This window comes from Nicotiana tabacum, chromosome 19 (genome assembly GCF_000715075.1).
Source record: "Nicotiana tabacum cultivar K326 chromosome 19, ASM71507v2, whole genome shotgun sequence".
In the NCBI taxonomy this organism is placed as follows: domain Eukaryota; kingdom Viridiplantae; phylum Streptophyta; class Magnoliopsida; order Solanales; family Solanaceae; genus Nicotiana; species Nicotiana tabacum.
The window spans coordinates 16129711-16147194 of record NC_134098.1 but is presented as its reverse complement, the minus strand read 5'-3'; positions in this window follow the sequence as shown (position 1 = coordinate 16147194).

Genomic DNA, 17484 nt, shown 5'->3' with positions numbered 1-17484 from the left:
TTGCCCCACACATGGACGGCTCAAGAATGTGCGGGGCCTAAAGCCAAAGTTTAATATGAGACCTAAATTTTTAAAAGAAAGTTATAACATATGTTTTTATTTGAAGTCTATTCTTCTAGTTTTTTGAAATACAAAGTTGTTAATAATCTTTTTTATAATCGATTTTCTCTAATTATTCTTATTCAATTGATAATATAGCCAACTCATTTAAGCTTTCTTGAGAAATTGTTGATCTTAGATAAGATTTTATAGAGCAATACAACAACAACAACAACAATAACAAACCAGTGAAATCCCACTAGTGGAGTCTGGTGAGAGTAGTATGTACGCAGACCTTACCCCTACCCCGGTAGACCCTCGGCTCAAGAAGAGGAAATGAGACAATATCAGTATCACCAATAGAAACCATAGGAAAAACATCATGAAAATAAGAAAGTAGATGCAAAGCAAACGCGATAGACAGTACATAGGCCCGACACTATGAAAAATAAAAGAGTAGTAAGACACAACATTGCCACTAGCTGACATCGATAAAAACCCTACCAGACTAGCCTCACAAAGGTACGAAGTAAGAGAGACTCAACTACCTCATAATATACAACCCTAATACTTGACCTCCACAACCTCCTATCAAGATCCATGTCCTCGGAAATTTGAAGCCTCGCCATGTCCTGCTAGATTACCTCTCCCCAATACTTTTTAGGTCGTCCTCTACCTCTTCTGGTACCCTCCAAAGCCAACAGCTCACACCTCTTTACCGGAGCATCCGGGCTTCTCCATTGTACGTGTCCGGACCATCTGAGCCTCGTTTCCCACATCTTGTCATTAATAGGAGCCACACTCACCTTCTTCCGAATATCTTCATTCCTAATCTTATCCATTCTAGTGTGTCCGCACATCCACCTCAACATCTTCATTTTTGCTACTTTCATCTTCTAGATATGTGAGTTCTTAACAGGCCAACACTCAACCCCATACATCATGGACGGTCTAACCACTGCTTTGTAAAACTTACCTTTGAGTATCAGTGGCACTCTCTTATCACACAAGACTCCAGATGCTAACATTCACTTCATCCACCCCACCCCAATACGATGTGTGATATCCTCGGCAATCTCCCATTCCCTCTCGATAACCGACCCAAGGTACTTGAAATTGCCACTACTTGGTATGACCTGTGATTCAAGCCTCACTTCCACGCCCACTTCCCTCAGCTCAGTGCTGAACTTACGCTCCAGGTATTTCGTCTTCGTCCTGCTCAGCTCGAAACCCTTAGACTCAAGGGCATGTCTCCAACCCTCCAACCTCTCGTTAACATTGGTTCGTGACTCATCAATTAGCACTATGTTATCGACGAACAACATACACCATTTTATAGAGCAATAGAAGTATAGAATTATTGGAAGCTTAGAAGTATTGTTGAACATTGAAACTAATGAAATCTTGGAGAAAGAAAGTGAGTAATGAAATCTTGAAGAAAAAAGAATATTAAAGAGAAGGACAAAAAATAAGTAGGGGTTTCCGAAATATGAGGAGATTGGGAAAAAGAAAGATTAACTTACATATTAAGAAAGGGAGAGTAAAAGTTTTATACATTATCTAATGAATGAGTAAAACTGAAAGGTTGAGAAAACTACCCATTTTTAAATATGACAAATTATTACTTTATTTACATGTCTAAAGAGCTTTATTTTATTTTATATTAAAACTCTACTTTTGTATTAAAAGTACTAAATTTTATTTTTTAAAATACCTATAAAACTATTGTTTTTAAAAATGGCCCCCCAAATTTGGTGGCATAAGGCACGAGCCTTGCCCTGTTAGAGCCGGCCCTGGCACCACATTTTCAAAGATTACAACGACGTCATAGGTTAACACAAATTGTGGAGAAACGAAAGAAGATAATTAAAAGACTTTTACTTGGAAGTTCTTTTTTTTCTTTTTCTTTTTTGAAGTCAAATACTAGTATGTTCAATAGTATAATATTCAACACTGATGACGTTGACCTAGTAGAAATTAGAAATCGCAAATGCTGATGTAATCTGCTAAGCTTCAATATCTCCAAGTAAACGCCAAACGTACCGTAACCTCCAAGATAAAAAAAAATCAAGATAAGTCTAATGACAATAACTAATTTTGTCGCATGAAAATAAAAGTAATAAATCATCAAAAATACTTCCTCAAATTTTAAATCAATTTTTGTGATAAGATCATAATACAACAATAATATTTGAGGCTCAATTCCAAACAAGCAAAGTCGGCTATATGAGACCTCGTAGTTCATATCGTTCCATTTAAGTTCATCTCAGCCGAATTTTATAAAAATTATTTCTGCAGATCAAGAAGTTATCTATATTGTGTATTGACGTATGAATCTTTAACATGACTAGTTAAGAGAATAAAATGTTCAAAAAAATATTCATATTTTTCTTTTGAAAATTTGACAAATCACAAAGATAAAATGCACTAAAATTCTATAACTAGTGACTTGTGTATTATGATCTTACATACCATTTGCATTTAGGAATCTTTAAGTGTTCGATTTTTTTATGATACATTTGCTTGGGTTTCATGTACTCTGGATAGGCATTTTTGATGGATAAAAGCCTTTACAACATGCTATTCTTAGAAATAGTCAGTTACTATTAATTAAATGATACTTCCTCCTTTTCAATTTAGATAATATAGTTGATTTGGTATAAAGTTTAAGGAATAAAAAGACTTTTGAAACGTAGGGAGTATTTTTTTCACCCTCAACAAATTACGCGTTTATGCATGAGTTTCAAATATTATAACGACTTAGATTAATATCAATTGTGGAGTTAAATGACAAATTATTATAGTAGATAGTGGCTGCAAGACCACTATGTCACTAATAATATCCCTGCATATTTAAATCGCCTGCAAAAGAAAATTACTTACATGAAAGTATAGTTTCTTGTTGAAGTCAGATTCTAGTATGTTTATAGGAAATTTAACGAAAAAATGACACTATATAGTCGCTATATTTTTTGTATGTATATATATTATGTATATTATATATAAAAATTATACAAATTTTATATATTTTTTTGACTATTATATTTAATTATTTATGGCGCGAAGTAAAAGTAATAATACCCCAAATTTAACACTAACCACACGTAGGGCTGTGTTAGTTGGACGAGTGGGGTAAAGCACGTGGAATAGACTTTGGGGAATTAAGACGCTATAAAATTGGAATTTTTTAACCAATTTTTACTCTTTCAAAGTAAAGGAATTCTTTAACCTTTTTTACTCTTTCAATGTAAAATCATTTTTCTTAACCACTTTAGTTTTCTTCTTTTAACTTTTATTTTGATTTTCCAAATTCTCTCTTCAAGTTGGTTTTTTCTTTTACATTTAAGACTATGCGTGTTTGGTAGAATATTTTCAGGGAAATTGTTTTCGTAAAAAATAAATTGTTTTCTTACTTATTTTTTAGTATTTTGTTAATCAGTGTAACTTGTCTTTTCTTTATTAGAACTTTCAAGCATCGTTTGATTGATAAAGTCTTTGCAAATTGCTAGAATTTTAGAAGCAAATAGCTAGCAGTTAAATATCGATTTTTTACCCTAAATAAATGAATAACGCGTTTACCCCACATTTCAAAGATTATAGCGACATTATAGGTTAACAGAAATTGTGGAGAAATGAAAGAAGAAAATTACAAGACTTTTACTTGGAAGTTCTTTATTATTTATTTTTTTTGAAGTCAAATAATAGTATCTTCAATAGAAAATTCAACACTGATGACGTTGACCTAGTAGAAATTAGAAATCGCAGTTGCTAATATAATCTGCTAAGCTTCAAATTCAATATCTCCAAGTAAACGCCAAACGTACCGTAACCTCCAAGATTCTTTCTTTTTCTTTTTTTACAAAAACAATTTAGATAAGTTTAATCACAATAACTAATTTTGTCGCGTGAAACTAAAAGTAATAAACAAAAAATACAATAATTCCTCAAATCAATTTTGTGATAAGATCGTAATACAACAACAATTATTGGATCTCATTTCCAAACAAGTCAAAATCGACTATATAAAATGTCACCATTCATATGGTTCCATTTAAGCTCATCTCAGTCGAATTATATATAAAAAATATATTCCAGATCTAGCTATATTTTATACTGATGTATGAATCTCTAACAAGACTAGATAAGAGAATAAAATATTCAAAATATATTCATATTTTTCTTTTTAAAATTTGACAAATCATGCACAAAGATAAAATGCACGAAAATTCTATAACTTGTGAGTTGTGTATTATGATCTTACTTTTGTTTTTTGCTAGAGATGAATCAGAGTGACAAATAATAAAATATTAATGGATCGTGGAAGCAAGTTTACTTTGTTTGCATATTTAAATCGTCTTGCAAAGAAAAATTACTTTTACTTGGAAGTTGATCAGTTTCTTATTCAAGTCAAATTCTAGTATGTTCTTAGGAAATTTAACACTGACGACGTTGACCTTGTTGGTAGAAATCGCCATTGCTGACGTAAATGCTAAGCTCTATACATCCAAGTAAACGCCAAACGTAGCCTAACCTCCAAGGTTTTAAAACTAATAACATTGACAAATTTAGTCGCATGACCTACGAGCTATACAAAAGAATACAATAATTCCTCATTTTTTAAGTCAAAATTAGTGATAAGAGAATAGAGATGTTCAAAATTTAATCATATTCTTTTTTTTTTTTGGAAAAACAAATATTGACATATCACTACGGGGCTGTTTTGTTCAGATGCAAGTTATATGCATATATTATAATGCAGAAATTATATATGCGTTGAATAGTTATGTATAAATTGTTACACAGTAAATAGTAATACATGGAAAGAGATTATCTACCTTTAGAACACTTTTCTTTAAATACATTAATTTTTGCATTGCTAACACGTGTATGGGTTAGTTTATCTTGTATAGAGTAGTATATTTATCCCTGCATAGCTTAATTGTGGTATTTTTAATACATGCAGCCAGATACTGCATTATAGTATTAGTTATGCGAAATTATTTTTCTTATATAACCAACCAAATATTGCATTAGTTATGCCGGAATATGATTATTCTTCCTAATCCGTCCAACCAAATATTGTATAATTATTTTATATGAGATTTTATTTTTCTTAATCCATCCAACCAATTCATGACCCCAAGGTAAAATACATTAAAATTTATATCTTGAGTTGTGTATTCTGATCTTCTATACAATTTTTTATTTAGGAATTTTTAAGTGTTCAATTATTTGATGATGCATTTGCTTAGGTTACATGTGTTTAGGATAGGTATTTTTGAGTTGGTGAATATTAATGAAATAGACACGCCTCTTTCAATAGTAGTAGTATATTGCAGAAAGTGGAAGCTCAAAGTTATATGAAACTTCCATACATATTTCTTGGATGACCCACTATTTGACTAGAAAACCCCATAAAGAGAAAAGACTAGGGGTTTGATGAGTTAATACCAACAAAAAAGTGTTTAGATAAGTCTAAAAGGACAGATTAATTACTAAATTCAAAGAAACATTCAAACCTCTACGTATATAGTGCCAATTTGATATACTCATATGCCCTGTCTTAGTGATTATTTTATAGGTTTAACAATATTAAATGTTTAAAGAAATTATTGGGGGTTGTGCATTCAATTTTGTGGTTGACAAACGCTACTTTTACCAATTTATTATGCTTTCTCTTTCTTAGTATGTGTGTACCCAGTCTTGAAGTTCCTCCGATAACCTACAACCTATCGGAAAACTAGAAAAGGTCATGTTAAACAATTATTATGCGACAAACTAACCGAAAGAAGAGGATTAATAAGAAATAATGCTAGAAAATTCTTGTTCTACCATGAATGTTGAGATATCTTGAATTGTTCCCATTTCATGCTTGGACTTCTATTAGATAAAATCCAAGTTCACTTTGGGTGTATTTGTTATGGAGGAAAACATATTCTAAAAAATATGTTTCATGTTTGGTTGGATTAAATATTTGACAAATTATTTTTTTTATGAACTTATTTTTTCCAATTTAAGAAAAATAACTTCCCTCCCAAAAGGAGGAAAAATATTTCTCAAAACTCTCTTTCAACGCTCCCTACCCCACCCCTACCACAATCCAGCGTCCGCCATCATCGCACCCTGGCACACCGCACCATACCCCTAACCTCGACACCACCCCTTCTTCGGCCCCGACCCACCATAACCCACCCTGCCTCACCTCCGACACACACACCCCTCGCCCACCAACCAACTCATGCCCCTGCCTCCCCCCACCCTACCCCACCCCTCCCGACACCAATCCCGCCACCCTCTCCGCATGCCCTCGATCCCTAGGCACCGGAACCCCTACCCCTGAACCGCAATCCCAGGACCCCTGACACTGACACCCGACCCTAACCTCTGAAACATGACCCCTACCTCTCCCTCCAACCAGTGGCAAAACTAAAAATTTACTCAAGAGTGTTCAAACTTGAAAGAAGTAAAAAATATTCTCCGACAAAGAGTGTTCAGTATATGTTACATACCTCTAAAACCTAATATTTTACCTATATATGAAGTGTAATTTCCGATAAGGGTGGTTAGTTGACCATCCTTTAAAACATGTAGCTTCGCCCTTGCCTCCAACCATGACCTCGAGCTTCGATCCCAAACCCTTTGACCCTTGTACCCCGGACCTCGACTTAGGAAACCTATACTCCATAACCCAAACTCTGAACCCACACCCTGACCTTGTACTCTGAACCCCCGACCCCGATATTTAATTAAGGGGCTAACAGGGATAATTGCCTCCAAGATTTTGACGTTTCTATTCTTTCTTCTATTAAAATTTAAAACCTTTTTGAATTAACTAAATTGATCAAATGCATTTTCGTCCTATTAAGAGCACATTTGGCTTGATTAACTAATTGAAAGTAGTTAATTACAAATAAATGCGTAAAAATATTTTTAATTGTTGAAATTGATTTTATAAAATAGTACTTACGTGTTGTATAGATATATTAAAATTGATACTCCCTTCGGTCCACTTTAATTGATTTATTGACTTTTCTTTTGTAGTTCATAATATTTGATTTTATCGCTTATCAAAAAGGAATTAACTTCTTTTTTCGAAAGTTGTTCTTGGAATAAATAGTCTAGGAGTATTTGTTGTATTTCCAATGAACAATAAGGTTAGTATGATCAATATTTTTGTTAATTAATGCTAAAGTGTGAATTTCTTAATATGTGTGAAAACAGCTAAAAAAATCAATTAAAATGAATAAAAGGGAGTAATAATTAATAAAAACATTAATTTGCTGGTATAAAAGTGTCCAGTTAGTACTTTTTCTGTTGACATAATTTAAGTGCCCCAAAGCTATTTACACAACAGCTAGCTAAAGTTTCCATTGACCAATGCATGTAAAATCTGTTATACGAACCTTTAAAATTTGTTACTATATGATGTTTACACTTTAAGTACATTAATTTGTATGATTAAAAATCGGCTGAGAATGTGTACTAGTTAAGTACTATGGTTAATTCATGCTACTCTTGATAAAAGAACAAGTCATGTGTTATATTGAATCAGATGTTTATGAATAAGTTTTCTTTCGTGTGAACGGTGTCTCATTTGCAACGCTTTACACTTCAAGTACACATGCATGCTGCATAAAAAGTAGAAATTGTAAATGTGGTTTAACAAGAAAATAACAAGAATGATCCCTTATTTCTAGAGTAAGTTTAAAATAGTTCAACAACAACAACAACCCAGTATAATTTCACTAGTGGAGTCTGGGGAGGGTGGAGGGTGCTTACCATCAGAGCAACCCACCTTGTCCAAAGTTTTAAATAGTTCCTTAATATATATTTGTTCTTACGTAGCTTTGACCCTTTAAGTTTGTCAAAATGAATATGTTTTTCGTCTTTGTCAAATATTTAACAAACTATGTTTGGATATGCAGTTTTTACTATTTTGGTATACTTTTAGAGTTTGATGTAGTTTTTTGTGGTGCAATTTTTGCTATTTTTGATGTGTTTTTTGTGGTTTGTGCAGTTTCTAGGATTTTATGGGACTTTTCTAGTGTTCATGGTTAATTCCTTTTTTCTTTTTACAGTTTCAGTCGTTGGAATTCACTAAATATTTGACCGAGACCAAAAGTGCTCACTTTTTAAAACTTAAAGGCCAAACGTATTCAGGAGCATATTTCAGGGACTACTTCAAACCTATCCCAAAACATAAGAAATTATTTTCTTATTTTCTCATCTTTCAACACAGAAGTACGAAGGTAGAGTTCGTACAAAACCTAAGAGGTCTTTGGTACACGAGATAAGGTGAGATAAGATAAGTTAAAGTATGGTACTAAATTATATCATGTTTGATTGATGGTATAAATTGTTTTTGAGATAAAATTATATCGTCAACTAAATATGGTATAAACGTAGTGTCAGACTTAATCTTGAATATCTCATCTTATCCCGTCTTATTCCATCAAAACTAGTTATTATTTTATCTTACCTCTTTAGTGGAATAAATTAGTCTAGACATTATAATCCCGAGATAATTTAATCCGCGAACGAAACGACCCTTAAGTACTTGAGTTGTAACGCGCAGCCATAAATAATCTTTGGGTTCACTGCCTTCGAGTTATAAGCACAAAGTCAAAATCCTAAACCCACATGACCCCATTTCTTGAAGGTAGGGGCGTTAGTTAATGGTTCGGTTTGGATCAATTTTTTTCTAAAAAGAAATCAAACCAAGTAATTAAGTCGGTTTTTTAAATATTTGATCCAAATCAAGCCAATTAGGTCGGTTATTATCGATTCAATTTTTTTCGGTTTTTCGATTTTTTCAGTTATTTATCGGTATTTTTTTTAATATGAGACATACACTTCCAAACACATATTGCGGCGAGTACATTTTCAACGTAACACTATCAAATCAATTGCTCTTTGAGTAATCTATCTTTTACCAAGATATATTGATAGCAATTGAATCAAATACTAATGAATAATTTAATTACTCAACTAAAAATCGATTATTTTTAGCATGAAATAACTTATTGTACTTAGTAAAAGAAAACTACCGATCAAACTAGAATATAAAAGTAAAGAATTAGATTATTATAATAGTAAAGAACTAGACTACAAATACAAATAACTAATATATACCTATATATAAATTTAAATACATACTTCTAGAGTCGTTTTGGTTCGATTTTTTTATTAAAACTGAAACCAAACCAAATTTGATCGGTTTTTAAAATTCAAAACCAAAACCAAACCAAACCTAAAAAGTATCAATTTTTTTGGTCGGTTTGATTCGATTTCGGTTTGGTTCGATTTTTCGGATTTTTATGAACACCCCTACTTGAAGGCTACATTGTCTCTTTACATTAGATTTTTTCCTTAAATAAAATTTATGATTGCTGTAGTGATACTAATATTGTCTCCTTTTGTCCTTTTGTCTTTTTATTTTCTTGAGCCGAGGGTCTTTCGAAAACAACTTCTTTACTCCTTCGGGGTAGGAGTAAGGTCTGCGTACACACTATCCTCTCAGACTCCATTAGTGAGATTTTAATGGGTTATTGTTGTTGTTGTTTTTTCTTATATAAAATAAAATAGCAAATCTCAAAAAAAAAAAAAAGTTCGTGCCCCCCAAAAAGTAATGATTTCGAGTAAACAAAACAAAGAAATAATCAGAACATAATATGATTACATCGTCATACACAACTGTCATATTTTAGGATCTCCATGCAAGCCTAACTGATTGTTTAAGTACTTTTAGGTATGATATCGTAGACTTTCTTCTTACTCTGATGGGTACTTTGTACCGTACACTGAGCATTGAGCCACGTGGTATTGTCCCCACTATTATTCATAAAACATGCCTTTTAATTGTTTTTTGTTAAGACAAGAGACAACTATATCCCATCGTATATTCACGTTGTTGTTTCCTCACATATTAATGTTACATTCTCTTAATTCATACCAATTGGATCTATATAAGTCACCACTCACAAGTCACCCTTAATTAGCTTAATTAGATCACCAAATTATATGTTAGTCTTTGGTATATCATGATTACAAGATGAGGAATAAGGGTTTGGTCAAATTCCTGTATTCGTATAAAAAATTCATTAAATATATATAAAAATTAATACCTTATTATTAACATATTATTCTAGAGTTTAGAATTTATAAAGTTAAAATCTTGGCTTCACCTCTGATGAAATCGTCTATTAGTAGAGGATAATGACACTCAAATGTAAGATCTTTGCTTACTTTGGTATAAAAACTTTAACATTTGATCTTTACTTTGGTATAAAAACTTGAACATTTGATCTGCAACGTTAGATGATAGGCGGTGAAGTAAAACAAAGAAGGTTATAAATCCTTTTAATGTGTTACGCACCAATATAAAAACCTACATGGAACATTGAGCATTTCTAACAAATGGAAGAATTTAGTATCTTATGAATATTGTAGATCTTTTTTAATACGATTACAGAACAGCGTACATGTAACCCAGTATAGGGGTTACACATAGAGGCGGACCCATGTGTATGGTGAGGGGTCACCGGAATCCGTAAACTTCGGCCAAAATCTTGTATATATATACGTATATGCCTTGAAAATGGTTAATTTAAAGCAGTTGACACCCTGAACACTAAAAATATTTATGGGGCATTGGTTGAGCAGAATAATGTGCCCCCATCGCGTAAAAATTCTGGATCTGCTTCTGATTACACATGATCTGGATATTTTTTAAATTTGTTATTTTTGTACCAGAATTCTTTGTAAATATTTGGAGCATTCAACATGCGGTGAAAACCTGCGTTATTTATAGTGTCTTGCATCTCTTTAATTATTTTGTTTTGTAACTAGTAACTACCACCTTATTTGTTGCAACGGTTGGAAATTTTGCCACACCAATGCCTTAGCTTTTAAATGGAATGAGATTCGGAATGGAATATTGGAATCAAATTCACTAATTACTGGTCATGTTTGGCGAGTCGGTTAAAAAAATATATCCAAATTCATGATTTGATTATCAAGATTATGGCCACGTTCGATCTCTCCTTACCTCAAAAGAGTGATAGGCCAAAGCTGAACGTGTATAAGTATTAGCTGCACATTTGTAACCATCTTGTATGATACCTTAAAATATGACATGATATTTTGGGATACCACATGATATAGAGATCGTGTTTATATTAGAAAAGAGAAATAGGAAGTGACAACTGACATGAGGAACCTTGCCACCTTTAATTGTTAATAGGTTACATATTGGTAGGTCAGATCTATTTAGGTTATGTCTCAAAAGAACTACCTTTATTATTTAAATTTAATATACAATCAAACACCCCTAAACACCATCACATAAAATAGAACAGAGCAACTTTAAAATATAAAATTATTGAATTGTGAACTATCTTATCAAAAGCAACTATTAGACATTATATACTTTTATTTATTTAATTAATGACATATTCAACATGCCCGATCACGTGCCAGCTTTCATCTTTTTTGGGTGCCAAGTATGTTTTTATAACGGCAAAGGTCCAAATATACCTTTATACTTTCGAAAATGGTCTAAGAATACCCCCGTTATACTATTGAGTTATCTATACTCCTGCAGTCATACTTTGGATTCAAATATACCCCTTATTTAAACGAAAGGACACGTGTCATCCGTCATGTTGGCCAATTCTAAATATCTCATAATTAATTAAAAAACCCATTACACATAACCGAAAAGCAAACTGAAAAATAATTTCTAAAGCAATTGTTTTTGTAAAAACTAAAAACAAAAACTGAAAAGCAATTTTCTAAAGCACTGTTTTTGTAAAAACTGAAAAAATAATTTAATTTTTTTCAGTTTTTAGTTAATTTTTTTTTAAAATTTTCCAGTTTTTAATTGTTTTAGAAAATTGCTTTACAGTTTTTGTTTTCAGTTTTTATAAAAACATTGTATTAGAAAATATTTTTCAGTTTTTAGTAAAAAAAATTCAGTTTTTTCCAGTTTTAAGAAAAAAATATTGCTTTAGAAAATTACTTTTCGGGTATGGGTAATGGGACTTTTTAATTAATTAGGAGATATTTAGAATTGACCAACAGGACGATGACACGTATCCCTCAATTTAAATGAGGGGTATATTTGAACCCAAAGTATGACTGCAGGGGTATAAATAACTCAATAGTATAACGAGGGGTATTCTTAGACCATTTTCGAAAATACAAGGGTATATTTGGACCTTTGCCGTTTTTATAATGGTCGGAAGTGAAATGCGAATCTAGAATTTTTGTTTGCTATGATGTCATATTAAGAATTGGATCTTTGAGCCTTATTCAACTCCAGAAGTTAAATCATAATAAGGTGAGGATTGTTAAGATTGTATAAGGAGATCAAATCTATCATTCACAATTGGTGTGGAAATTTAACACTCTCGGCACGCCCAGTACTATCAACTAAAGCGTAGACAATATATAAAGGGGCCAACAAGGGATAAACCAAGTAAATGAGTCTAATTAACTTTATGCCATGTTGAATTGTGTTATTATCTTATCTAAAAAGATAAATCGACTTTTCATATAAAATGGATTGGAATGCCTTATAAGTACACTACTTAATAAATACGTTTAGAGTAACTTATTTTTCTCTTATTAGGTGGAGTATTAAATTGTATGTTAGATATTTCACATCGGTTGGAATGGGAATATGATTATATGACTTTAGGATAATTCTCATTTCTTGAGCTAACTTTTGGAATTAAGTTCGACCTAAGATCTATTTTTTTTTATCATGGTATCAGAGCAAGGCATATCCGAATTCATTGCCCAATATTGAGCCCTCATTTAATATTGTCCACACTCCAGTTGTAGTCTGGGTGTGGAGGGGTTGTTAGATATTCCACATCGGTTGAGAATGCGAGTTTTGGTCTCTTTATATAGCTTTCAATAATCATGTAGACAATAAATTGCGTTAGAAAAAATAATCGAGACTGAAAAATATCGCAACAATCGTAGTATCTTATTTTAAATAATTGAGTGTTACAATCTCTATGAATCCTCTGATTCTTCTTTTCAACAGTAAATAAAAGAGCCTTTGAGTTTAATCTTGAATTTTAATTTATTTTAATCCAAGTGCTTGAGTCCTGATCTTGATCTTGACGTATTTTTAATCCAATGGCTTGCAGCTTGTTCTTGAATCTTCGTCTTGATCTTTTAATCCTTAGAACACTTGGATGCTTGTAGCTTTTAGAGAAATCTGCAGCGTTTGATCCACGAGCTCCTTCTTGCTTCTTGTTATAACTTCTGGTGTCTTTTCTGACTTATGAAGACCCCTATTTATAGTTGTGGGAGAGAAGAGTTATGATAAGAACAAACTCTTTCCGACCAATCAAATTGAAGTGTAACAAGGCCGCATTTGATTGGCCAGAACATGTCACTTGCACATGTGGCGCGATTTCATTGGCCTTTCAATGTGACTTGGCATACCTTGTCATTTTGACACGTGACGTGATTCTATTAGCTCTTCCGCTTGACTTGGCATGCTACGTCATATGACACGTGACACCGAACTGGGCCTCTAGGAAGATGACATCTTGGGTTTAATGAAGCGGGCTCATCACTTTAGCCCAATTAAATGGGCTAATCTAATGGATTAAGACTTATTTATTTAATCCATATATATTGGACTTATAAATATAATCTAAATAATTTTATGATTTTAAATCTAATAAAATTTAAATGCCTACAAGTGCCCTCTACTTCAAGACTTATCGATACGTAGATATGTCCAACTTAAAAGATGAGGCTTGAAGTACCATTTTTATTTAAACTTTCCAATCCCTTTTTGTTTGGAAAGTTTATTTATGAAATGGGTAACATCTCAAATAAAGAGAAAATCAGAAAACGGCATGCTCAATTGTCCCATTTGTGATTATTGCCAAGGAAAAGTCCTTGTATTGCTTTGATGTGGAACACGTGAGTCAAACAAATAGTACACTGCATTAGAACTTTTAAGGAGAAAGACTCCAAATTAAGGTAACTTTTCACGGAATCTCACAATTTGAATTCTATTTGGAGTAGAAAGTGCACGGTATCTCACAATTCGAATTCTATTTGGAGTAGAAAGCGTTCGACCGCCTTACACCCAATCCCACATCGAACCCATATGTTCTATAATGCCTTTTGAAATCTCTATAAATATAGTATACTTTTTATTCTATTAGCATCACTTTCAGCGTTTGCAAACCACTTGAAGTCTACTTTTGACGACTTGAAAGCATTGACACGAAGGTAATTTTTTCTTATTTTCTTGTGCTTTTTTTCCTTTACTGTTTTCTTTGTAGGTCAAACAAGAAAGATATATGTTCTTGTTTAACAAGATGATCCACACATGAAAAAGGATGTTTTAGAGTGTGAAGGGATGAGTACTTATTTTGGCTCGAATATTGGAGAAATTACTCTCAAAATGACTCGACTATCGGAGAGATTACTCTCAATATGGCTCGACTATCGGAGAGATTACTCTCAAAACGACCCGACTATCGGAGAGATTATTCTCAATGTGGCTCGACTATTAGAGAGATTACTCTCAAAACGACCTGACTATCGGAGAGATTATTCTCAATGTGGCTCGACTATCGGAGAGATTACTCTCAAAATGAACCAACTATCGGAGAGATTACTCTCAATGTGGCTTGACTATCGGAGAGATTACTCTCAATGTGGCTCTGCTATCGGAGAGATTACTCTCAATGTGGCTCGGCTATCGGAGAGATTACTCTCAATGTGGCTCGACTATCGGAGAGATTACTCTCAAAATGACCCGACTATCGGAGAGATTACTCTAATGTGCCCCGACTATCGGAGAGATTACTCTCAATGTGCCCCGACTATCAGAGAGATTACTCTCAATGTGCCTCGACTATCAGAGAGATTACTCTCAATGTTCCTTGACTATCGGAGAGATTACTCTCAATGTGCCTCGAATATCGGAGAGATTACTCTCAATGTACCTTGACTATCGGAGAGATTATTCTCAATGTGCCCCGACTATCGGAGAGATTACTCTCAAGAGACTTACATGTCCACCTTAAGATTGGAAAATATAGTTTCCTTTTAAGGACAAACCCACGAAGAGGCCAACTTAAGGTGCAAAGGGACTTATATGTCCACCTTAAGGTTGGAAAGTTATAGTTTCCTTTTAAGGACAAACCCACGAAGAGGCCAACTTAAGGTGCAAAGGGACTTATATGTCCACCTTAAGATTGGAAAGTTATAGTTTTCTTTTAAGGACAAACCCACGAAGAGGCCAACTTAAGGTGCAAAGGGACTTATATGTCCACCTTAAGATTGGAAAGTTATAGTTTTCTTTTAAGGACAAACCCACGAAGAGGCCAACTTAAGGTGCAAAAGGGACTCATATGTCCACCTTAAGATTGGAAAGTTATAAAGCTTCAACTCGAAGACTTCGTGGACTTGACGACATTGACTTGAATATTTGAAAACTTTGAAGATTTGGCAGACTTTGCAGACTTCAACTTGAAGAGTGGCAAACATGAAGACTTCAACTTGAAGACCGACAGACTTGAAGATTTCAACTTGGAGACTTCAACTTGAAGACCGACGGAGTTGAAGACTTCAACTTGGAGACTTAGAGGGTTTAAACATTTCAACTTGAAGAGCAACAAACTTGATGACCGGAGGACTTAAAGATTTGGTGAACATGAAGACATAGTAAATCCATGAACTTCAGTGCAAATACTTGGTAGCCTCCTAAAAGACTATAATCGCCCTATTGAAGACACTGATTTATAATGATAGTGGTTGCCCCTTTAAATCAAATGGGATCCAAAGTTTAACAGAAAAATGGTATCTCAGCTCGATTTTCAAGTGCTGATTGAATAGATTACATTCCATCGTACTTCATTCGAACAATGATTGGGGCACTATGTATCTTTTGAAATCATGCGATTGAACTCAGAATGAAACTCTAAGCTGCCTACGTACCTCGGTGAAGAGGATCAAGTCATACCGTAGTTCAGAATGGGTGATTTTTTTATTTTTTTTTGTTTTAATTTTTTTTATGTCCTAACTTTTGCCTAGTCCGCCTCTTTCCAGGTTTCCAACCTAGCAGGATCTTTTTTTATTGTCCTAACTTTTTCCTAGGCCGCCTCTTTCGAGGTTTTCAACCTAGCAGACTCTTTTATTTATTTATTTATTTTGGTGGGCCGTACACAGTTTTGACTCATGCGGGCTAGGAGTGTAGGAACGTGCAGTTTAAGCTCATGCATCAAGGAGCGTTGCAACTTCAAGGATAATACTTCTTCAAAAACTTGCCATTGATAGGGCCGATTCGCATGCCATCTGCATCAACCAGCTTGTAAGCCCCACTTGAATAAGCTTCTTGCATGACATATGGCCCATCCTATTTTGAAGTGAACTTCCCGTCAGGTTTATGGGAAGTAATAATGGGTCTTCTTATGGCAAGGACTTGATCTCCTACTTGAAAGATCTTGGGCGAACTCTTTTATTGAAGGCGCGAGACAATCGAGCTTGATAACATTCAAGACTCTGTTGAGCTTCCAACCTTTTCTCATCAAGAGCCTCCAACTCTGCTAATCGAAGTCGAGCATTTTCTTCATTAGTGATGCCTTCTTGAATAGCTAATCTTAATAAAGGTATTTGACGCTCGAGTGGCAAGACGGCTTCAACTCCATAAACGAGTGCATAAGGGGTCGTTTGTGTTAGCGTGCAGTGAGTTGTCCTATATGCCCACAAAGCTTCCTCCATACGGTCATGCCAATCCCGTTTGGATTTGGAGATGACTTTCTTTAACAAGTTGCATAGAGTCTTGTTGAATGCCTCGGCTAGACCATTGGCGGCAACATTGTACATAGAAGAGTTACGTTGATTGAAGCCAAAGAGTTCACAAATCTTTTTCATCAACCTATTGTCGGACGGCTTGCCATTATCCGTTATTATGTAACGAGGAATGCCAAAGCGATAGATAATGCTTACTTGGATGAAACTTGCAATATTTTCCTTCTTTACTTCCTTAAGAGCAACAACTTCAGCCCATTTTGAGAAGTAGTCAGTTGTAGCCAAGATGGATAGGTGCCCACCAGAGGACTTTGGCAGTGGTCCAACAACATCCAATCCCCAAGCGTCAAACGGCCAGGATGCAACAGTCGGGTGCAACACTTCAGGAGGTTGATGAATAAAATTCACATGGAATTGACAAGCGTTGCATCTTCATTGTAGTCCAAGAAATCTTTTACCATCGTTGGCCAATAATATCCCATCCTTTTTATATAGAAGCGAAGCTTTGGTCCAGACTGGTGTGACCCACATACCCCAGAATGTGCCTCTTGCAAATCTTGGAGTGCTTCTTCTTCCCGTAAGTATCGCAAAAGTACTCCCTTGAATGACCTTCTGTATAAAGTATCTTTGTAGTAAAGGAAGCGAGGTGCA